This window comes from Eublepharis macularius, chromosome 8, assembly GCF_028583425.1.
Source record: "Eublepharis macularius isolate TG4126 chromosome 8, MPM_Emac_v1.0, whole genome shotgun sequence".
Taxonomy (NCBI): domain Eukaryota; kingdom Metazoa; phylum Chordata; class Lepidosauria; order Squamata; family Eublepharidae; genus Eublepharis; species Eublepharis macularius.
In genome coordinates, this window is record NC_072797.1 from 115,453,439 (window position 1) to 115,478,713 (window position 25,275).

Genomic DNA, 25,275 nt, shown 5'->3' on the forward strand with positions numbered 1-25,275 from the left:
ATTGCATCGAGTAAGTGGAACAGCTGCTTGCAGCTTCCTGTTGGTCAGAAACAAATTCACAGGGGGCATGGCTCAGTAAGCCACAGTTCATTGGTAGAGCATCTGCTTCGAATGCTGATGATCCCAGGTTCAATCCCTGGCACATCTAGTTGAAGGGATTGGGTTGTAGGTGATGTGAAAGACCTTTACCTGAGACCCTTGAGAACTGAGAGTAGTCAGTACCAATGGTCTGATTCACTGTATGGACCAATGGTCTGATTCACTATAAGGCATTGTTCATGTATTCATGTGGTCACAGCTGACCGGGGGATGATCTTAGAGTTGGCTTCTGATCCTGTCCCCAAATACCTAGGGGTTGCCAACCATTCTGACCTTGTGGGCACATTTGGAATTCTGACACAAAATGGTTGCCACAAAATGGATGCTGCAGGAGGCCGAGCCAGCCACAAACTAGTGGCCATAGCTTACTTTCAGCCACACCATGAAGATCCTTGTCCTGTGGAAGCAGCTTTTGTCAAAGCAATGTTTTTAAAACTCCGCACAGCCAATCAAATCTCCAATGGCCAATTAGAAGCCATGCTTGGCAAAAGCCCTATCAGGTTCCACTCACTTCCTAAAAATATGTGGCAGGCACCATGAAAGGTGTTGATGGGCACAGGGATGCCCACAAGCACCACACTGGGAAACTCTGAGCTACACAGTGAAGTTGCAAAAGGGAGAAATGAAGTAGGTTGTTTCGTGTCCCTCTCCTCCAGGTTGTGCAGGGATAGATGCTTTTAATCTCTGCCTCGTAAAAAGGAAAGGAGAAAGAGTTTTTTTTCATGGGATTTTTTAAAAAACAAGTCTTAATACCATGGTTTTCTGTGTCTTAATACCATGGTTTGCTGTGTCTTAATACCATGGTTTGTTGCCTTGCTTTCCACAAGGAAAGCAAGCCTTTCCTTATTTGATTTTACTGTCACATTGAGTTTGTTTCCAGTTGCAGTGCTGTTCTTTGCTGGGGAAAGGGAGATAGCAAAACCCTACCAAGAACCTACAGTTACATCCAGTTTTGCTCACGAGATTTTATGGAAACATTTGAAGATGACCAATTTTAAAAAAGCACTAACCTGCCCAAGTAAAACCGTTGACCATCCAGGTAACAAAATTCAAGAGAACTTCCAAAAATGTAATAATGCTTCAGAAAAAAAATAAATCCATGAAAGCAGGATTCATTGCCCCCCTATCTGAAATGAAATCTTACTTGTTGATTACTATAATTTGTCAATTACAGCTAAGGGGGGCCTAGTTGAACTTGGTAGCAAGTGGGGTTAATGCCTCTGATGTAGTGAGCTGTGGCTCATAAAAGCTGATGCTATGATAAATTCATTAAAGATGCCCCAGGACAAAGTGGGATTCCAATTACCATGAGCATAGCAACGCTCATGGACGGGGATGTCACCACTTGTCCCCTTCTGCCACAGCTTATTAAGAGCATCATGCCGTAAAGCGCACCCTTCAAAATCCATTGCCTTCAATGGATGTAGATGTAACTCTGTGCAAGATAAGACTGCAAGCCCTTAAGCTCCAGGGGGGTCTCATAAAGACAGTGGAAGGCATGGGAGGGGGATCTGCTATGGGAAAAATGACCCTTTCCTCTGCCAACAGAAATGCTATTCCTCTAGCATGACTGTGCTTATGCCAGCAGAACAGCACCTTTGGATCCAACCCAGCAACTGCTAGTGTTGAGGAGGTTCCCAAGGAAAGTATTTTATATTCAGGGAAAATGTTCAAATCAGGAGAAAAGTGGTAAAAAGTTTTAAATCATTCTTCTTGCTCTTCCTGCTCTGTAATGAATTAAGGGCAAAACAGCTCACACCTTCGCTAAAAGTCAAGGACTGTAGGTCTGATCAAGAAAAATCAATTTGGCTTTTAATCAGTCAAAGTAAAGGCATTTGCTTTGCATTAAGTACATTTGCCTTGTTGGATCAAAGGTTGGGAGAAAAGGTTAAATACAAATACAAAAGGGCACAGCTGCAACTATTGCAGTCATAAAGCTCCCCTCCCAGCACCAAATGGCACGAGCCTTGGGTGCTTAGTTAGCTTTGGTAGGGATGAACAGATGTGACATAATGTGTTCTTTTATGATTCTGGCATTTTATTCCATGTATTTCTTCACTTAATTCTGGTTCCTCTAAGAGAATTTCTAAATTTAATTGAGAGTCAGTTTGGTGTAGTGGACTCTAATCTGGAGAACTGGGTTTGGTTCCCCACTCTTCTGCCTGAAGGCAGCTGGGTGACCTTGGGTCAGTCACAGCTCTCTCAGAGCTCTCTCAGCCCCACCCACCTCACAGGGTGATTGTCATGAAGATAATAATAGCACACTTTGTAAACTGCTGAGTGTGGCATTAAGTTGTCCTGAAGGACAGTATATAAATTGAATGTTGTTGTTATTGTTGTTGCTGTTATTAATTCCAGAACTGGAGTATACACCAGTAGTTGTAGCTTCCAGATTCTAAAGTATTATTGATTGCATTATTGATGTGCATGTGCACATAGATAAAACATTGCACACAAAAAAGACAACAATGGCCATTGTTTAAGAACTAAGAATAAGAAACTAAGCTTCAAGAAAACTGTTTTGTGTGTGACTTAAAGAGTATTCTGTTCTACCAACAAATTTTACCTCAGCTCCTTCATTCCCCAACTGCCTGGTCATTCCATTCCTGCCTGTTCAATGAAGTTGTTGTTTCTTTTGAACATTATACAGTCTCCAGTGCCATTTCCAACAGAGAGGAAGAGGGCCCCTGCTTTTCCTGCATTAAGTTTCTGGGCTGGGTAAAAAACCCAAATTATAACTGCTTATCATGGTGAGGCACAAAACAAACTTTCAAACCATAAACAGAAACACACTACTTAGGGCTGCTCAGCCAAAGTAGGCAATCTTGGATTTTGGTGGGAAAATCTGCCTCAGAGTGGGGGAGTGAAGGAGGGTGGTCCATCATAGTAATGTAGAAGGAAAATGGATGTAAATGAAAAGAAGGAACAAAAGTGTGGCAAAATATGCATCCACAGTGCTCTGTTCACAAATTAGGGGGGGGGGAACAGATCAAAGGACAATTCCTAATGCCTCAGTTTCATTTTGAAAAACAAACACCAAGATAATTCAGAACTTCACAACAACACCTGTAATTTTGGATGAGAATTTCAAAAGGCATCTCTAAATTTGAGAGCCACTGTTGATTTGGTGGAGTGGCAACACTGAACAGTGGATTAAAGACACACAGAAGAAAGTTGAAAGAATGGCATATATCAAAAAGAAAAGCAAGATCAAACTGAGATAATAATAATAATAATAACATTCGATTTATATACCGCCCTTCAGGACAACTTAATGCCCACTCAGAGCGGTTTACAAAGTATGTTATTATTACCCCACAACAATCACCCTGTGAGGTGGGTGGGGCTGAGAGAGCTCAAGAGAACTGTGACTAGCCCAAGGTCACCCAGCTGGCTTCAAGTGGAGGAGTGGGGAATCAAACCCGGCTCTCCAGATTAGAGTCCCGTGGTCTTAACCACTGCACCAAACTGCAAGGGGAGAAAAAAAGTTGTTATGATATTAGACACATTTTAGATATGATTATGAGGACTAGCTTTTTACCTTTCATTTTCATTTGAGAATTCTGGGAAATTAGCCTAAGTATAAATGTTTCTTAGGGCCAAGTTACAAGTGACGCCTGACACAGGTTGGACACTTGTCAGCTTCCCTCAAGTTTTGATGGGAAATGTAGGCATCCTGGTCTTGGAACTTGGCTCTCCGACTGCTGTCCAATGGACTTTTCAACTGTCACTTGTCCAACATTCCGCCAAGCTGCCTACATTTCCCGCCAAAACTTGAGGGAAGCTGACAAGTGTCCAACCCGTGTCATTTGTCACTTGTAGTTTGGCCCTTAGAGTTAAGTCACAAATAACAGGGTCACATATGTACACATAGGCATTTGTGTGTACATGCATCAGGACCAGCAGATGCAGCTCTGAACAACTCCATTCATGAATTTATTTAGATCCCAATAACTGGCACTGCAATCCCATACAGAGTACTTCCAGTGAAACCCCACTGATTTCAATGGGCTTAGACCGGGTTAACTCTGCACAGGATTGCACTTGCAGTGATGAGGGCATTAGAAACCCATTTCTATGATCATGGCAGCTGAAAAAGAACTATCGTGACCCTGAAAATTTCTGCTAAGTATTACCACTTCATAGAATTCTTTTCTCCATAGTTAAAGACCATTAGAAGTGATTGTAAAGAGAAAAGATGCCAGGAAAATGTTTGTTTGAATTGGTCCTTCTTTTTCTTTTTCTTTTTTCCCCAGACAATGGGTTATAAAATTCTTAGTGATTCCTAGCAGAAACTTACTCAGTCTCTAGATGACCTAGTTTAAACTGGGCATGGTATGCTGAAAATAGTGGCTGGATAAAATGGAAGATTTCATTGTCATTGCTTCAGAACACAAATAACTGGGTACAGGGAGTTCATTGGTGTATTAAATTGAGGACTGAAATAGGACTGCACAAAATGAACTACAAGTAAAATATGACACACTTTTAAAAAGGATATTAGAATTGGTACAATAGGCAGCTTTTATGTACAATCTAGATTACCAGTGCTTTATTGCCAGTAGAGAGTAATTTAGGCCTATGAGTGAGATGCGAGAAGCTTTGGACAGGATTCCAGAATATATACCACCTGGTTAACTCTTCTAAATATGGGACTTTAGGATGATAAGCACGTTTCCACAGTGGTGTGGTCATCAATAAAAATTGTCCCGTGTCTATGTTTTTACAACTGAAAATAGCTCCACCAAAGTTGTAGCAAGAATCCAACCTTTTCTTGGTAACTCTCAAATGAAAGTTTTAGAACAAGGATCACAAGGCTATCAGTCATGAACCTGCCCTATTCCTATATAAAGTGGAGGTGGGGTTGCCTTGTTTAACAGTATAAGAAGCATGTAGGAGAGTTTCACCACACCTTCTCACTTCATGTATCTTATCTTTTCAAAGACAAGCCTAAATTTGGCAGCCTCCAGGTGGCAGCTGGAGATCTCCCGGAATTACAACTGATCTCCAGGCAACAGAGATCAGTTCCCCTGGAGAAAATGGCCACTTTGGAGAGTGAACTCTATAGTATTATACCCTGCTAACATCCCTTCCCTCCCCAAACCCCGCCCAAATCTCCAGGAATTTCACAACTTGGAGCTGGTACCCCTAGACCAGCCACTGTTCTAGAGTCCATATCTAGCACATTTTACCACCCCACCCAGAGCTCTAGGTGGCATCCATTGTTCTCTCATCCCCCTTTTAGCCTCACAACAATCATGTGAGGTAGGTTAGGCTGGCTGATCCAGGGTCACCCAGAGAGTTTGGTGAGTTTGACTTGAACCCATATTTTCATTTTGTAACATAAGTCATCAGTACTGATGATGGAGAAATGCTCCTTTGAAGTCCTTTTTGTGAAGTCTGTTAACATAGTTCCTCTCAGTCTCTAGACAACCAATTACTAATCCCCCCCCCCCCAAATCACCTCTGAGATTCAGCTTTCCTCAGGTTTCTAGGTTCAAATGAAAAAACAAAAACAAAACCCTTTGGTCTGTTTAAACGAAGTACCGTGTCACGATCTAACTCCTTGTGCTTATTCTCCATTTTGTCTGTGGCTTGCTGAGGGGGAACATCATACTTAGCAGGCAGACAAAGTATAGAATTCATCTGAAAAAAGCATGACATAAATTGCAATATCATCAACCTGCTCCCTCTCCTATATTTCTTCCACAATAAGAGTTGAGGGTAAAGACTTTGGCTACCATGAAGTATCGCCCAATAGCCTCTGCACGTTTCACACTCCTGATTAATGAGACATTTCTTTCTTGTCTTCTTCAGAGTGAGAACAACACTTTTACTGGTAATAAATCTCTTTCTTTTGAACAGAGCGGAGCTGAATGAACGAAATCAGGTTTCTTATACATTAGATTAGAAGCATCAAAGTGGTGGGAAAAGATGCCACCTAGTGATTGATCATTTCTTATTTCTGTTCAATCCCTACTATCTATTCACCCTTGTGCTGGGCCATTGGATCATAGCTTTGGCTGGAACCCTCCCCACCTCAATCATTTGTTTGAAATAACTGTTGTTCTAGAGCTGGCTATCTTTTTGTTTCCTAAAGAAGAGCATGAAATGGTGATAAGGTGTAAAGAGGGGTTTCCTCTGAGAGGGCGTTTTATGTTTCTGCTTTAAAATGGCTGGGTCATTAGATCATGTTTTGTGGGGTGGGGGTGGGCTATGATCATTTGTTTAAAATAAGTATGGTTCTGGCTATCTTCTTGGCTCATAGGGACGACCAGGGCCATTTCCACACACGTTAGATAATGCACTTTCAAAGCACTTGAGCAATCCTTTCAAAGTGAATTTTTTGTTTCACACATGAAAACCAAGTTCCAAATGATCACTAAAGAACATTGAAAGTGCATTATCGAACATGTGTGGAAGCAGCCAGGAAATGGTAATGAGGTGTAAAGGAAGGGCTTCCTGTGAGAAGGCAGTTTATGTTTGCTCCAGCATCCCAAATGTGACACACCAAAATGAATACACAGGCATGATAATGTGGAACCACTCGTTGTTTATTTATATTCATATATTTAACTAGCTTGATATCCATACTTTGTTACTGTATTTAACTACTTTAAATCCAGTTACAATACTTATGGGTATGTAACATTTTTTTAAAGTGTGTGTGTGCGTGCGTGTGTGACCTTGAAAGGCTGGCCCAGTCAGGGAAGAGTGGCCGAGCTGGCAGTGGGCGGATGTGCAAGCAGTCAGCAGCCTGCCAGCCACACAGGGAAGCGGTATCCCTTTGGGAAAATACATTTTACCCCTTTTTACTCCCTTAGGGGGCGAATTTCTTAAAATCTCTTCTTAGTGGGCCTCTACATCACAAAAGGAATGTTCTCCCCAAATTTCACACGTCTAGGTCCAGGGGTTTGGGCTGGGCATTGATGAGTCAGTCAGGACGAGAGATGGGCATGAACCGCATTACAAACTTCAAAAACCCACGAAATTGGTGATTGCACGATAGCGAACCAGCGGTTTGTGATTGTCCATGGCCAATGAACCAGCATTCGGGAGAGGCCTGGTTCGGTGCGTTCGGCTGCAGTTCGGGAAGCCAGACACTCAGGCACCAGCAATCAATTCCCCTGGCAACGGAGCGGAGGGGGAATGCCTGAACTCTGTCTGCGCTCCTTCTGTCACCCTGGAAACTGAAATGGAAGCCCAGCTTACCTTGATTGGCAGGTCTTCCTTCCAACCACGGAGCTGTAAAGCGGTTACAAGTTTGGAGAAGACACCCAGGGGAGGGAGGGGGAAGGGGGTGTTCTGTAGCCACGGGCACTCCAATCTCATCCCTGCAAACCCTGATAGGCAGCTCTGACAGCCAAACACAGACCTCCTGCGTTGCTCAATGGGACCTGTGCTTATAAATAGCCATGGGCTCTCAGGCTGGGTTTCACTTTCAGCGAGAAGTGGAGTGGGACAGAGCTCTTGCTTGCCACTTGCTAGCCTTTGGGGAGAGAGACTGAGAGTATAATTGAGCTTGGATTTTTGTGGGAGTTTCCTGGGGGCCTTGGATTGGAGAGGGTATAACTCCAAGATCCCTTTTGCAATCTTGTCCAAACTTGGGTGATTGCTGTAGGAGAGCTCGCAAAACACTTCCCAGGAATATGGGCTCTCTAAGTGCCACGGGGCCATTCAGCTCCCCACAAAACATGAACCGCAAACTGGTTCAGCAACGGAAGAGGTTCGTTGAGGTTCGCGATCTTGGGATTGTCGTTTGCACTGAACCACGAACCGCTGGTTCGTTAACTTTTTTTGGTCCATGCCCATGTCTAGTCAGGACGCTTGTCTTTATATATATATAGATTATTTAAATGACTGATCTATATCATTGCTTATTTGATCATAAGCTGACTATTTTAAGGGCGAGCTGTGGTAGGAAATCTCCTTAGGTGCCCACCAAGCAAGTTCACCCTGGCTCCAAACTCGGGTAGCATTTTTGCCAGGCTTGTTTATCCCAGCCTGCACAGCTGATCTATGCTGAGAGATGCCCAGCATCATCTGCCTTCCCTGACAGGCTGCAAGGTACTAAACAGGTTCGAGAGATGATGCTTAGGGTGCTCCTTCACAGCACCATCCAGCCACATAGCCTGTGATGACCTGTTCTGGACATGCCCACCATCACCAGGATGCCTCTGGGTGTTTGCCGATTAACCCTATCTATCCTGAGCAGTCTACCCAATTCCTGCCAACTAGTTGTGACCTAACAATTAAAGGAATTTTTTTATTTTTCTCCCTCCACCTGAGCCAGCACAGAACAGGCTAAAAGGGGGGAGGGGTCACACAACAGCCAGTTAGGCATACCCCCACACATTCCTGCTCAGCCCCAACTAGAGACCAGCTATTCCTGTGTTGCCCCTCAGATGGGAAGGTGGGTCAACCACAGCAGCAAAATGCCTGCCAAGGGGATGGCATAGCATTGTAAGTAGCTCTCTCTGCCTTCCCTCTGATTGGCTGACCCTACCAATGTTGCCTTGTGCCACATCTGGGTTAAGGAGGGCTAAGATTCACAAATGGGAAACACTTGGGGGACCACCTCTCACCATATGTGCCACAGAGAATGCTTAGATCAGCCAATAAACATCTACTGGTGGTCCCGGGCCCCAGGGAGGCGAGACTGGGCTTGACCAGAGCCAGGGTCTTCTCAGTCCTGGCTCTGACCTGGTGGAACGCTCTAACAGAGGATACTTGGACCCACCAGGATCTTTTATCATTCTGGTGGGCCTGCAAGACTGAGATGTTCCACCAGGCATATGGTTGAGGCCAGATTAGTAGTCACCTAGAAGTGTCCCCACTGGCCTCCTGTCGGGAGGGGGGGGGTTTGACCATCTGTCCCCCATATGAGTTACACTTGATCATCTCGCCCCCATATATGTTATAGCTTTATTGGAAAGGCCTGGTCCCCTCTTTTACCCACACTGTTGTGTTTTACTGGTGGGAGTTGGGTTGTGGGGGTGGTGTCAATGAGATTTTTGCTGTTTTGTTGATATTTTTAAATGTAACTTACGTTTTACTGCTGTAACTAGCCCTGTGCCCTCTAGCAGGGATGGTGGGATAGAAGTTTAAGAAAGAAAGAAAGAAGGAAAGAAAGAAGGAAAGAAAGAAAGGAAAGAAAGAAAGGAAAGAAAGAAAGAATAAACGAATAAACGAATAAACGAATAAACGAATAAATATGAGAGAATTTATTAATGGCATTTCACCAAAAGGAAATACACCCAAAGCTCTCTATAATATCTGAGGGAGAGCAAGAAAACATTTACACTCTCAGCTCTTTAATTTGGGTTGCCCGGTGGCAGCCAGCCCTGTGATGTGATACCATAGAGTTTCTGATGAATGACAGAGTGATGTATCAATGGAGTGACATCACTTCCAGTTCCCTAGAAATGATGTCATGCTGTTAAGGGGACACTGATTTTTTACTCATTTCCCCCCTGCTCCTCTACTGAGTGGCGGTGAGAGCCAGAGATGTCACCAGAAGGTCTCCCACTATAGCATGACACCTGGCAGCCCTTTCTTCAACAGTCATGGCAATCTAATATGGTTGTCAAATTGTTCATAGTAAATTGGAGAGAGCCTGTTTATGATTGTTGCATAGGTTCTATATACCCAGGATTTGTGATGGTAGAAAATTATTACTAACCATAATCCTTTATACATATAAAAAGTAGTTCAGTCATTAATAGAGTATCTATAGGCTTGGGCTTAATAGTAATAATATTAACAAATAGTATTTATGTAGCACTCCATTTTGAAAGCACTTCGCATGCCTGTCATTTATTCTTAAAACACTTAAAGCCAGTATGGAGTAGTGGTTAGAGTATCACACTAGATTCTAGGATAGACCCAGGTTCAAGTCCTCACTTTGTCATGAAGCTGCTTTTGTGACTTTGGGCCTGTTATGCTCTTTCAACCTAACCCACCTCACCGAATTGTTGTTAGAATGATATATGTTAGCATAGTTGAATAGTCCATCACTTCAAAACCATATGATTATAATCATGCAAATTCACAAATGGTTTGTGGTACAATACCTAGTAGTCCATGGAAGCACCGCAATTAATATTGCTATCCAATGTCAAATCACCACATCTCACCCCAAGATATAACTGGACGAACCCATGACATGATTAAACTTCATTCACTGAGGGCCAAACTACAAGTGACGAATGACACAGGTTGGACACCTGTCAGCTTCCCTCAAGTTTTGATGGGAAATGTAGGTGGTGGAATATTGGACAAGTGACAGTTGAAAAGTCCATTGGACAGCAGTCGGAGAGCCAAGCTGCAAGACCAGGATGCCTACATTTCCCATCAAAGCTTGAGGGAAGCTGAAAAGTGTCCAACATGTGTCATTCGTCACTTGTAGCTTGGCCCATAGTCTTGGTGTTTTGGATTATGGTACGATGACAATCCCCTTCCCCATTATGCCCTTCACAATAACATTTTAGGTTATGGGACTGGGAACTTCTTATCCATTCTCCTTTAAATGAACTCCCTAACCCTTGGCTTCCTAGATGCACATAGCATCCTGGCTTAAGAAATAATTGCTGAGGAACAAAAGAGAGAAAGTCGTAGATTGGCTGGAAAATTAAGCATCTCACCTGATTTTGCTTACGCCATTCAAGTTTGAAGAGTTTATTGAAATTTTAGCCCCCTTTATGTACGTTTAAGAAAAAATGTCACACAAGAAAGCATCTTAGGAAATGTTTAACTGTAACAGCCAGAAAATCAAATACCGAGGATTCTATCACTCCCTGAATGCCATTTTGGAATGAGCACCACAAGGCATTCGATAAACTTATCCTTACAGGCTTTAGAAGCAATGAAAGCTGGCTACCATAAAAAGTGATGTAAGGCTTGTGTAAGTAAGGATGAACAAATATGCCTCATTTGGGTTTTTTGTTTTTGTCCATAGTCATTGTTTGCCTTTTTCATTCCATACACTTTTATTGCTTATTTCCCTGTTACACTTTTTTCAGTTTTTGACTGTATCATTTCTATATAATGCATTTATATTTATATGTAATTTGTGCAAAGTAATTTTAAAAGAGGAGACAGGAGGAAACAGGTGGGGAAATAAAGATACAATTTACATGAGGGAAAAATGAAGCAAAACATTGGTCTTTAAATCAAAATGGGGAAGCTATGAAATTTGGTGGCATTCCCTATTGATATGTCAGTATACATGCCGCTAGCCACTAGGCCACACTCAACAGGAAACAATTCTCCCCAAGTTTGCTGTAAATGGCCAGTAACAGATGAGTGGGACCAATGTATCAATTTCCTCCATAAAAGGGCAGTCTGTTCTGAGTTCATGCCCTTTCCATGACAAACATGACTGAGGACCTTTAAAGGTTACCCTAGCACTGTGGGATAAACCAATTAAAAACTGGTGAATCATTTAAAAGGTATCCCTGACCTCTGCATTGCTTATACTTCCAAATTTATTCTTACAATCATAGGGACTCTAAGCTATTTGAAAACAAAAAGCTGAGATTCTCAGGCAGATTCTTGGGCCCAAGGCCACACTCAGTGGTTTTTTAGAGCATGAGGAATTGCTATGCTATATATTACCAAACATGCTATGCTATATATTACCAAACCTGCCTATTGTTTACAAGCCTGGTATCGTCCATTCACCAGTGTTTTCTGCAAAGATGCCTCCAATTTCATCTGCTTATTATTCAAAAGCTACAAAAAGTAGGCGAAAACACTTCTTTTTATCTGTATGTTTGAAATAAAGTGGGAAGTGGGAAGCTCATCCATCTCAGGTAGTTGTTGGGCTACCTTGGCCGATCAGATTGGGATTGTTAACACTGTAAGTACAACAAGAGAGCTAGTACATGCTTGCACCATCATATGCATGCTGTCACCTCCCCAGACCGGTATTCTACATGGAAGCACCCATCCAGGGTGAGCCACTGCCCTCTCACCACCTTTTCCTTTTCTTTGGTACTCCCTGGGATAACAGTCCCAGTCAGAAAGGGGGAATGATGGGAAGCCACCTGTCCAGACCCTCATGTTCACTGGTGAAAAGGAGACCCCCCCCCGGGAGTCAGGAGCTCTCCCATGAAGGAGTGTGTGCAGCATGTAGACTGGCCTGTCTCCCCTTCCGTAGGATCCTCCTCTCCCGCCCCCAGGTCACCATGGCCGTTTGCCTGGCATCTCAGAGGAGCAGAAGGGGGGCTAATGGTTCTCCCCCTGCACACAAGTGAGACCCCACACCCTACCCCATTTGCCTTGCCGTCATATGAGAGGGGCTGGGTGGGATGGGGCAGTGTGTGGCAGCAGCTCCCACAGGATCCATTGCTCCTGCTCTGAGCTGAGCCACCCAATGTGGCAAAGGTGCCTGGTGGATTCTTGGGGCTGCTGCTTCCCTCATGGCCCAGAGCCAGGGACCATCTCTGGGGATGAGCCATGGGGCTACCTCATGTGGGTGGTGTGGGGGGGGGGGAGCTGGTATCAGTTTCAGGAGAGCAAAGAAGCAGGGAGGAACTAATTGTTCAACACAGACTTTATTGAATTGACAACAGTGAAGAGCATGTCTGACTGTCTGTTGCCAACTTCCCTTGTCCGAGATGGGAGCTGTGCCTATTTGCAAAGCAGTCAAACTACGAGAGCCACTCCTCATGCTGCCTTCTCAGGAGCAGGGTTGAGTCATGGGCTGCCTGGGGAATGACCCCACGGGCAGGGCTCGAATGGCAGCCAGGAAGGATCACTGGGGGGCTGGGATAGCCATGCTCCCTGGCCTTCCTGACGGGATGCGACTTGCCTGAAAAGGAAACAAACATATGTGTGGTGAGGGGCTGGGCCTCACACAGGCTACAGCCAGGTCTGCCACATCCTGGGAAGGTGTCCATAGCCAGAGAAACAGTGGTGTCTCCGTCATCTCAAGCACTGCCAGCAACCAGATGATGAATGACCTTCGGGTGGGAAAGTGCTCCTCGTCTGCATCTGGCTGTTATGCTCTCATGGTTACTGGGAGTTGATCCTGAGAAGGAAACAGTCATGGGGTTGCATGCCCACCATCACACGGGAGTTACAAGAGCAAGCACCCAGTAACCTCAACCTGCAGTCATACTCTTTCCTCTGCCCATGGGGGGAGCGTGGCTGAGGGATGCTGAACAAAGATCCCACATGGGCTGCTGGAGGCCCCCCAAAACATCTGTGTTAAGCGTGGCTCCCTGGGTGACTGCCTCTGTGGCAGGAATGGGCTGTACTGGTTCATAGGCAGGGGCTATGCCCCTTCTGGTAAGCCTCAACTGCAGAGTCAGTGTTTGGAGGGGTGCGGGAGAGGGGAGACTGGTATAAATGAGCATGCCAGGGCAGCTGCGCACAGAAGGGGGTTCATTCACCACAGGGGCATGAGTGGATTGGTCCCTGCGGTAGTCAGCATCCTATGCTTTGCCCATACAATGGGTGCCTATGGGCTATGCCATCCTTTTTAGTGATATAAATTTCTGCCTCAGCTGGGGGCATTCCATTGCCTGGAATGGCTTAGGAAGCTGATTAAATCATGCCCTGCCCCCCCAGCCCAACCCTCAGTCTGCCAGCTCAGGGACTTACACCCCAGTTATGCCCGTGCCCAGCTGCTGTGGCCAGGTACCAGCAGAGGACCTAGGCAGAGTGGCGTCAGTCCAGTGCACCATTGTAAGGGGAGGGTGTGGTGGTATAAGTTCAGGATACACCAGTATAACACCTAGTTGGCTACCAAGGTGCTTTTGCGCTCCACCCCCGCCCCCCAGGATTGTGCTGAATATTTATGTCCAGAGTTTACAATTATAATTCTGCCATTTTAAAAAAAACCCACACACATATAAATGAAATTGAATCTTTCTCGTTCCCTGATATGGTTAGCATGACTCTGGATATTGTCTAACAAACAGTGCAACCAAAAGAGCCTCAGCAGACACATTACTGAACTGGCACTTGCTGACTGTTTACGAGCAATTTCCACCACGGCCAGATTGTCAGAGATGAACAAAATTCTGTTGCCTGCCAACTGCTGACCCCAAATGGCCGTTGCCATCAGCTGAGGGAAATATTCCAGGGATCTGATGTTTCCCCCCATCCTTGCCAAGAGCCATTTCTGAACTGCCTACCAAGCCCCTTTTCGAGTCAACTGCTGTTCCTGGTGTCATCTCTTGGCAGAACGGCAGAACAAATCAGTGCCAATTTCTGAGCATTATTTGATTCCCCCCACTCCCCCCGTAGCTTTGCATATCCAGTCCAATGCACAAGGAGAGAAAGACACTGTACACTAGTTTCCTGTCTCACCTGAAAGCCATGAATCACAGTAGCTTACGATGTTATATTATATGTTGGGAACAGGAAACAGAAGCAGTTCATGCTCTTGATTCTTTGTATTTTTTAAAAAATAAATAAATAAATAGGAATGCATTTGAATTTCTTATTCTGGGTGTTTTAATTCCCTATTTCAAAAAATATCCCTGTTTTGGCCAATGTTGTGCAATGGTTAGAGCAGTGAACTAGGATCTGGGAGACCCAGGTTCGAATCCCTGCTCTGGCATAGCAGCTCGCTGGGTGACGTTACACCAGTCACATACCCTCAGTCTTACCTACCTCACAGGGTAAACTGCTTTGGGTCCCCAGTGGGGAGAAAGGCAGGGAATAAACGAAGAAAATAATTGAAGTAAAGAAATAAATACCTCTGATGTGCAAAGAGAAGTTCTGATTTTATTTCTTGTGTGCCATATTCTATTTTCTCAGATCCATTTTCCCCAGTCAAACATCCATATTTCTTAATGTTATTTCTTACAAATCAGGATTATACATTTATATTCATATTATACTTAGCAATTATGTACATTGTACATATAAATCTACTATACACTGTGTATTAAAAAAAACCATACCACACACAGAGCCAGTGCAAAAGGAATCTACAAAGTGAATGACAAAACCCTGGAAACGAAAATCTTTGACAATAATAAACATGAATCTAAAAAGAAATTATAATAATACATGTGATTTATATACCGCCCTTCAGGATGACTTAACACCCACTCAGAGGTGTTTACAAAGTATGTTATTATTATCCCCACAACATAACACCCTGTGAGGTAGGAGGGGCTGAGAGAGTTCCTAGAAGCTGTGACTAACCCAAGGTTACCCTGCTGGCTTCAAGTGGAGGAGTGGGGAATCAAACCCGGTTCTCCACATTAGAGTCCTGCCACTCTTAATCACCCATCCTGAATTTACAAATACATTACTTTTTTCTAATTTAAGTTTGAACATATCCCTAAGTTTGCTATGGCTCCTCCATGGAAATGTTGTTCCCCCCTCCCCAACAGCCTAAGTAGCACTCTCAAATGTGGACAAGGCTGAGAGGAACTCAAAAAGTTGCTTGTGCCGAGAGCAGGTTTCAGATTTTGTGGAATACCAGGCGCAAGGTCTTCTGGCACCTCCACCACCGTTACCATCACTGGTTCTTTCCCACTCCATTTGTCCCCTCTTCCCTCAGAAAGCAGAGGGTGATCCCACCATTGCTGCCTGGAAAGTGACAGATCAGAGGTCTGCAACCTATGACTCAAGAGCCAACTGTGGGTCAGTACAGAACCAATTAAACATAGCCTTTTCCAGTGCTTTTGTTCCGGGAGGACACAGGGGTACACATACCCCTAAACATTTTATGAAACTAACAGGAGAAAGTAAAATTTTTAAAACGTTGGAATTCCCACTAAATCAACTCCAAACGTATTATGGATATTTATGTGTTTTGTTAAGTTTTATGTAGTGTATGTTGGCAACAAAAAGGCACTCCCGGAGCGCGCCTGCGCGCTTACCCGGGTGCCTCCGTTTGCCCTCATGCATGGAGGGAGTGAAGACGGTGTTCCCGGGCATCCGGGTGCCTGGTGGGGGCGGGGTTGAAGCCGTTATTGCTTCCCCCGCCTTCCCCCTCTGCGCAGTATTGGGGCAAGCTCGTCGGGAGAGGACGCGTGACCGCGTCTTGCTCCAGGCGCTGGGCGGTATCGGCCTGTAGTTCGGCCGTTTTGGCTGCCCTTGCGCCGTTTGAGTGGCTGCGTCCTCTCGTTAAGGGCTTGCTCGGCTCCCTTCTCGCTTTTGCGAGGGAAGCGGCGGGCCGCACAGCGCTTTGCACGGCCTTGTCGGGCGTTGCCGTTGGCTTCAGCGCCGGCCCGGCCTTTCGGGTGGCGCAGCCTCTCGCTGCCAGAGCCTTCCTCAGCAACGGCGCAGTTTTTTCTCCTCTGCTTTTGCTGCTGGGCTTTTCGTCGTCGCGCTGCTCCTTCTCATCCAGCTTCGTGGAGGCTTCTTGCCTTTGGGCGGATAAGTCGGGTCCCTTGGGAAGGGGGTGTTATTTGGCCATTTGGGGGCGCTCTCTTCCCGTGTAAAAGGGCCTTTTGCCTGTAATTTTACTTTAATTGCGTGGGTGGGGGGTGTGCTTGATAAAGGTCTCCCCCCCCATCATTTCCTGGTGTCAGCCCTTCAGGGTTGCACTGGGAGTTGGGGGTTTTACCCCTCTTCTGGCTGTAGGTGTTGGGTGTCCCAGCTTGGTGTGGCTGTGACCTGGGGGCAGGTCATTGGCTGTGGCTGTCTAGTCGCTTGGTTGGTGGTGAGTGCAAGGTGCACCAGCAGCCTGAGTGGTGGACCTAGGGGTTGTTGTTTCTGCATTGAGTTTTTGGGGCCCCTGGTCAATTATGCCTCCCAAGAAGGGGGTGGGAACTAGCAAGGGCAAGCAGCCTGCTAAGCGCCCTGTTGCCAAGCGTCCGTTGCCGGCATCTGCATCTTCCTCCGACGAGGAGGACGTGGAGTCTGCCAGGCAGGAGATTTTGGCCAAGTTGGCTGCGTTGGAAAGTGCTAGAGGCGGTTCAGCTGGGCTGGCTGTTGGGAACAGGGCTGGCAGGGCTTCTAAGAGGGTGTCTCATGCCACCTTTCAGTGTGAAGTCCTCACACGTCTCTCTGCTTTGGAAAGCCCTCCAGGTGGCGATGCAGGTACTGGGAGGAGTCAACACGACAACCTTGAGGCGGAAAGGACTGCCACGCACGTGGCGGAGGATGTTGCTGAAGTTGCTGAGGTACCTCCTATCGCAGTGGCCGTGGATCAGCCAGAGCAGGAGGGTAAGTCTCACGCACCACATGCCTCACATTCCTGGCCTTGGGGGCCTATTAGTACAGCTGGCAATCCGGTTGGTTGGAGATCCTTGTTTGGAACTGCCCCTACTGCTGGTTCGGCTGTTTGGCCCGGGTACTCCTTCCAGCCGCAGCCGGCTGGCGCCGGTCAGTGGCAGCCTTGGGGCCTGCAGAATCTTCCAGTTCAGCAGGGGTTTACTTCCCCTGGCCCAACTCCAGCCATGTCCGTGGCTTCAGCTGGTGCCAGTTGCAGTGTTCAGCCCTTTGGGCAAGCCCAAGGCTTCTGGCCGCCTTATTAAGTTGGCCCTTACTACCAGACTATCTCCCTTGGGTCTTTGCCCTACCGGGCCCTGCCGTTTGGGGATGCAGCACTCCCCTTAGGTGACCATCTGACCCCAGCTACCAGGGACAAGATTCTGCATGGCGAGTTTGTCGATGTCTTCACCCTTCTTTTCCGTGAGCTGGAAAAGAAGGATAAGGAGGAGATGGATGAGCGCGACAAGGAAAGACTTAAAAGGCGCAAGGTTGACCGCACTTGGGCCAATTGGTTGCCCGGCATGTTAATTTATGCCGGGGTTATTGCCCGGGCACAGCCACAGCGGGCTGCACCCTTGTTCCAATATATTGATATTGTGTACAGGGGATATACGGACTTTGTCGGTGCTGCTTGGATGCAGTACGACGAAGAGTTCCGCATGCGGGCTGCTGCCGACCCCACTTTACCCTGGGATAGGATCCATCAGCAGCTATGGTTGCAGTTGATGGCCCCAGCCAAGCCCAATCTGGGCGATAGGGCTGATAGCGGGCATTTGTTGCAGAGACTTAGCACCCCTTCTGGTACCCGCTCCACGGCGGGGCAGTCGGTTCAGCCCCGGCTGCTTTGTTGGGAATTTGCATATCAAGGAGTGTGTTCCAGGAAGGGGTGCGGGTTTAAGCACGAATGCCCGCGGTGCAGGGGTTCCCATTCATTCTCTACCTGCCCTCGCCCCAAGCCTAGGGGGGGAGGTAGGCGCCCTGGGGGCGGGGCGGGACTGCCCGCTGCTGACAAGGGGCCCTACCCCCATAAATCTGAGAGCACTGGCTGAAGCCTTGCGGGGCTACCCCGATCGCGCCTCCGCACAGTTTTTGTTAGATGGTTTTACTCATGGTTTCCGCATTCCGTTTCAGGGCCCTCGGGCCCCCTTCATGTCGTCAAATTTGTGTTCAGTAAACGGCATGGAGGAAGTTGTTAGAATTAAGATTGCCAAGGAATGTGCCGAAGGGTGGGTTTTAGGCCCCTTTGCAGCTCCTCCGGTGCCTAATTTGAGGGTGTCCCCTCTGGGTGTTGTGCCTAAGAAGGCGGCGGGCGAGTATCGGCTGATACATCACCTGTCCTTCCCCAAGGGGGACTCAGTCAATGATGCGATTCCGGAGCATTTGTGTACCGTCCGGTACACGTCTTTTGACGATGCAATTAGGATGGTGAAGCGCAATGGTTTTGGCACGGAGTTGGCTAAATGCGACATTAAGTCCGCATTTCGCCTTCTCCCTGTTCACCCCGGGGATTTTGAGTTGTTAGGTTTCTCCTTCGATGGCCAATTTTACATGGATAGGGCTCTCCCTATGGGGTGCTCTGTATCCTGCTCGGCTTTCGAGAAATTTAGTTCCTTTTTAGAGTGGGCCTTAAGTCAGAGACAGCAATGCTGTGACTCCGCCCACTACCTGGACGACTTTATTTTTTGTGGCTCCCGTGGAACGGGCCAATGTGCCCAGTTGTTGGCTGGCTTCATGGCCTTGGCTGAAGAATTGGGTGTTCCCCTGGCCCACGAAAAAACTGAGGGTCCAGCGCAGGTCCTTACGTATCTTGGGATTGAAATTGACACTGTTGCGCAGACCTTTCGCCTGCCATTGGCTAAGGTGGCTGATTTACGTGTGCGCTTGTCAGCGCTTCAGGGAAAGCAGAAGGCGTCACTTCGCGAGCTGCAGCAGCTCGTGGGCCACCTCAACTTTGCATGTAAGGCTGTGGCACCTGGACGCGCCTTTCTTAGGCGCCTGTGTGAGGCCATGTCCGGGCTATGTTTGCCCCACCATAGGGCTAGGCTGTCTCAAGGGGTGAGGGAAGACCTTAAAGTTTGGGAGGACTTTCTCTCGTCCTTTAATGGAGTTACAATGTGGCGGGAGGAACTGCTGTTAGAGGCTGAATTGCGGGTGGCGTCAGACGCTTCTGGGTCTACGGGTTTTGGTGTCTTTTTCCGAGGTCACTGGTGCGCTGAATCTTGGCCAGCATTTTGGCATTCTGGGGGTATTACCAGGGATTTGACATTTTTGGAATTTTTTCCAATCCTGGTAGCTCTCTGGTTGTGGGGAGAGGAGCTGGCCAACCATGTGGTCCACTTTTGGTGTGACAACATGGCAGTGGTGCATGTGATCAATTCCCTCTCTGCCAGATCACCCAGGGTCATGAAACTGGTCAGGCCGTTCACGCTCCGGTGCCTTCGGCTGAATATTCTGTTCAGGGCAAAGCATGTTCCTGGTATTGACAATGGGGTGGTGGACGCTCTGTCTCGCCAGCAGATGGAGCGGTTTCGTCAGCTCGCCCCCGGGGCCGATGCCTTTCCGTGCCCGATGCCTCTGGAGTTGTGGAGTCTTGGAGGGACGAGGTACACAGAGCCATCCGTTTAGCCATCGCCCCTAGCACAAGAAGGTCGTATGATCGCGCTGTGCGGCAGTTTGCCAGCTTCCGATTGGAGGCTGGCCTAGAGCAGAGTTGGCCCATTCCAGCAGAACATCTCATGCAATTTTGCGTTGAGAGGAAGTCGGGCGGCCTGTCCGTGAAGTCCATTAGAGGGCTTCTGGCTGCCCTAGCCTTTCTTAGCAAGGCACGGGGATTCCAGGAGGTGACTGGCGATTTTCGGGTGCGCAAGATGCTGGAGGGCTGGTCTCGGGAAGTTGGTTCTCGACCTGACGCCAGGCAACCTATTTCTCCATCCATCCTTAAGGGTCTGGGTGGTACCTGGCAGTCTGTATGCTCCTCCGAATATGAGGCTGTGCTTTTTCATGCGGCTGCGCTTACGGCCTTCTTTGGGGCCCTTAGAATTGGGGAGTTGGTGGCTCAGTCCCGCACAGACTTGTCGCATCGGGCACTGCTTGTGCAAGATGTGCAGTTTGCAGGGGACGGAGTTTCACTCCGGATCAGAGGGTCCAAAACTGACCAGCGTCGCAGGGGGTCATTGGTTCAGCTTGGCTCCTGTGCTGATGCTGAGTTGTGCCCGGTACGCGGGTTGCGGTTGTATCTCAAGAAGAGGGGCTCTGGTGAGGGTCTCTTGTTTCGCCATTGTGATAAGTCCCCACTAACTCGGTATCAGTTCTGGTCGGTTACCGAGCGGGCCTTGGCTAAGCTGGGTCTCGTGGGTTTCAAGTTCTGCACCCATTCATTTAGAATTGGGGCAGCATCCACGGCTGCTGCAATGGGCTACCCCGAAGCGGCCATTCGCAGCGTGGGGCGGTGGCGATCGGCGGCGTACCGGGGGTATGTCCGTCCTCTGCCAGCCCCGTTATGATACGTGGCTGATTGTTCTTTTCTTGTTCAGGTGCTGTGGTTCGCCGTGGGAGGTGTCGGATCCTCATCTGCGGGCACAGCATGGTCTTCTGGGCTGCCCATCAGGCCAAGAGGACCCATCTGGGGTCCCAGCTTGGCCTCAGTCTCTGGGCTCAGATCGAGTGGCAGGGCCGTTGGGGCCTGCGATGGCCGGGCCTGTTGCCGCTCTTGTTCGAGGGAAGGTGTGCCCCTCCTCCTCATTTCTTAGTAATACATTTAGGTGGGAATGATTTAGGTTGGGTCAAGGGCATGGCCCTTATACTGCAGGCACAGGCTGATTTAAAGTTTATTGCGCAGCGTTGACCTGGGGTTCTGATAATGTGGTCAGCCATCCTCCCACGTCGCGTGTGGAGGGAGGCTTTAGATCATGCTGGGATTGAACGCGCTAGGCGTAAGGCCAATAAGGCTATGTTCAAGGCTTTGGGTCAGGGTCTGGGGATTTATTTACCCCATCCTCAGATTAGGGACACGTATGCCAACCTCTACAGAGGAGACGGTGTCCACCTGTCTTTTCAGGGCAATGAGATCTTTTTGACCGATTTGCGGCAAGGGTTGTGGTTAGCCCTGCAGGAGATGTGGGGCGTTAGGGCCTAAGCAGAGGCTTGGCCCTGACGGTGGCAGGTTAGCTGGGGTAGGCAGAGCGGGCTGGTGAGCACCCGGTGGCACATCCCCATTGGTGGGGAATGGGGGTCTGTCTCGGATCGGCTGGCGGGCTTTGCGGCTGCCAGCTGAGAGGGCAGACTGCCCTTGGGACCCCCTGGAAAAGGCCTTCCCTCGGGCTTTACGGCTGGGGTGTATGGCGCTTTAAAGGGGGGTACCATTCGCCTGGCCGGCTGGGTTACAGCCATGCATTGGATGGCTCGCGCCTAGGGCAGGGGGTGCTCGCCCATGCAGTACGAGGAGCTGGTCTGAGTGACCCCCTTGCTCGAACTGTACCGCTAGTTACACCCTTGCCGTTATTAATTTCCTAGTTCAATATTATAAGTTGTTTGGTCAATAAATGGCCCTGTTTCTCCCAAGCCTTGTGTCCGTCTCTTCTTTCCGAATATGGGGGCAAAAAGGCACTCCCGGAGCGCGCCTGCGCGCTTACCCGGGTGCCTCCATTTGCCCTCATGCACGGAGGGAGTGAAGATGGCGTTCCCGGGCATCCGGGTGCCTGGTGGGGGCGGGGTTGAAGCCGTTATTGCTTCCCCCGCCTTCCCCCTCTGCGCAGTATTGGGGCAAGCTCGTCCCACCCTCCTCACCCTTATGATGGCAGTACAGGTATAGCCGGTCGCTGGTTTCAGGGCCAGGTAGGAATTTTTTCACTCCTCACCTGATTGGCCTTTGGTGAGAGGTGTTTTTCGCCTACCTTGTACTGCCAAGTTAGTGGGAGGTTTGTTATTGTTAGTGTTGAGTTTGGCAGGTTAGCTGGGGTAGGCAGAGCGGGCTGGTGAGCACCCGGTGGCACATCCCCATTGGTGGGGAATGGGGGTCTGTCTCGGATCGGCTGGAGGGCTTTGCGGCTGCCAGCTGAGAGGGCAGACTGCCCTTGGGACCCCCTGGAAAAGGCCTTCCCTCGGGCTTTACGGCTGGGGTGTATGGCGCTTTAAAGGGGGGTACCATTCGCCTGGCCGGCTGGGTTACAGCCATGCATTGGATGGCTTGCACCTAGGGCAGGGGGTGCTCGCCCATGCAGTACGAGGAGCTGGTCTGAGTGACCCCCTTGCTCGAACTGTACCACTAGTTACACCCTTGCCGTTATTAATTTCCTAGTTCAATATTATAAGTTGTTTGGTCAATAAATGGCCCTGTTTCTCCCAAGCCTTGTGTCCGTCTCTTCTTTCCGAATATGGGGGCAATGATGTTTAGTTATATTTAAACTCACTAGGAGTGCTGTTCGTCTTACAAAAAATGGAACGTCTTTGAGCATCGAACACGCCACCGAGATTGCTGGCATAATCGGTGATCATTAGGGTGCAGACAAATACAAACAAGTCATCTCTAAGCCACTTGGAGCTCTGGTAGTTGGAATCTAGCACAGTGATTGGTCAGTCTTGTTGCTACCCCCGATGGCAGCGACCAATTTGTGTATTTGTGCACATTTTGCACAATTTTTCCGTTTTTCTGATTTGAACTATAAAATGGTGATTTTCTTGAGTCAAACTGAAAGTACCCCTAAACATTTTTTCAGAAAAAAAGCACTGGCTTTTTCAGACAGGTAATGAAATCTACGTTAAAGTCTACTGGAGTGTGTGAAGGCAAAGACAGGGAAAGATTCTTTTGCAGGGCTAGCTTAAGGGCAAGGGTTATGGCTCAGGAGAACAATTACACAAACAACTTTGTTGGAGAAAAACAGGCCACAACTTTATTGATTACAGAATGAAAAGGAGCATTGGCTGCGTAGGGCACAGATCCCAGCATTGGGTGGCGCGCCTGCCAGCCGATGACCCACTCATCCCCTCAGCATGCCTGCTGAAGGAGGGAACACCGCGGGATGATGGCTGAAGGATCCGCACTGGACGGAAGCCTCTGTGTGGGTCCCCCATCACCTGGAAGCAGGCATGCCCTGACAGCCCCCGAGCTGGGCTTGCCACTGCCATGCCTGGTCCAAGATCCCTTATGGGGATCCCCATCTATGGGAAACAGTTCCCACTTTGAAACACCCAGCCAGCCACTGATTGGCTGGCTGGGTGCTGTATTTCGCGCGGCTCAATGCAGCCGTGCGAAGCAAGCTGGGGCAGGGAAAGGGAAGGAGACGCTCCTGCTCGTCCCTTCCCTTGCGAGCCCTGCAAACACCGGGCCCGGTAAGTCGGGGCTGGGAGCTTATGGGACTAAAATGCCTCCTTGAGATGCTTTCCAGAAAGGGAAAAGATAGAGGTGGCCAGTAATTTAAGCGCAAGCTATGCACCCGCAACACAGACCATGCCAGTGCAGAGTGCATTGAATCACAGACGGTGACATGAGCCTTCCTATCTGTCAGATCTCAGCAGTGGCCGAGGATGCAACATCGATGACAGAATGGTCCAGAAGCCTGTCTTCATTTTGTACTCCCAGCTCTTACTTTGCCAAAATGGTGGCAAGTCTGTTTACGGCAGTGTCAAAAGCAGGGTTTACTGAAACATTCCAGTTGCATGCACACATTTTTTCTTGTTAGTGCATGAATTTCTTGTGGCTTTAGGTCTTTAGGGAAAAGGCTTGCAAGAGCCAACTATGCCCTCAAAGCTTCGAGTTCATACACCCTTTGTTCTCTCTAGAGGATCTGATTATTCATCACCAATAACATTGTCAGATAGCTCCCCTCCCCCATCAACTTTTAGTGAGTTGTTTATAAACTGCCCTTGCTTTTGATGAATGTATTTGCCATTTCAGGGATTGCTCAAACAATTCCTCAAGTGGCCTTCATGCTCTTTTGGTTCATGAACTGTTCATTTTATTTAGAACCAGCTGATTTTTTTTCTTGATCAGCTTAATGATATGATGGTCAAGATTTTTTTTAAAAATCAGACAAATAACAAAGGTCAAATCATTATTGATCATCTTCTCGTCCAAGCTGGCGCTTTCAATTCAAATCTGAATGGCATTTTTTCTGTAAGTTTCAAAAACCTGTTGGTGCTTCATTTGATTTTCTATTACTGCCCTCTTTTCATCGAGTCTCTCTACATGAGACAAATTTCACAAGGACACTCAAGTGAAGGGAGATGCAATGTTAGCTGGGAAGACAACTTTTAAAAGGGTAAGTGAAATTGACAGAGCCTTCAGGGAGGTGAAGAGGAAATAAACTCTCTGAGGAGCGATCTTTGCGGCTCTAGAGAGGTGAAACTGATAGAGCCTTCCCTTCTGTCTTTTAAAACTTGGCTTCTTGGCTAACATTGCATCTCCCTTCACTTAAGTGTCCTTGTGTAATTTGTCTCAAGTAGAGAGACCCTTAGTTTAAAGCTAAGTTATTCCACTATAAAGATTTGTTACAAAATAAAGAAAATTAGATGTGAAGCTAAAATAGCACACTCTTCTAACACCTGACAGACTTCTTGTTGTTTAAACCTCACAACTTGCTTGTTCATCTTTTTGGATTGGAACACAGTAATATGGTTTCTCTTCTGGAATGTATGAATATGACATAGTTTTCTATATTGATAATTCGGCTTACCCAGGTGCAGCGTAGCTGATTACACCGGGAGCCGTCCTTTGCAGCCCTGCCTGGAGGGAGAGACAGGCTCCCTTCCTGGGCATACAGGGCTTTAGCCAGGGGTGGAGCCAAGTGCCGTTTGCAGGCGGCTCCACTTTACCTGGTTGCAGTTGCTTTGTGTGCACAGCCCACCCACCTCAGCCTGTTATAGTGAAGGATTAGCTGGCTGCTGTTTTCAGAGCCAGGTAGGATTTTTTTACCCTTTTCCCTGATTGGCTGTTGGGAAGGGGGTTTTTTCCCCACCAACCTTGCACTACTGGTGGAGGTTTGAGGTATTGGC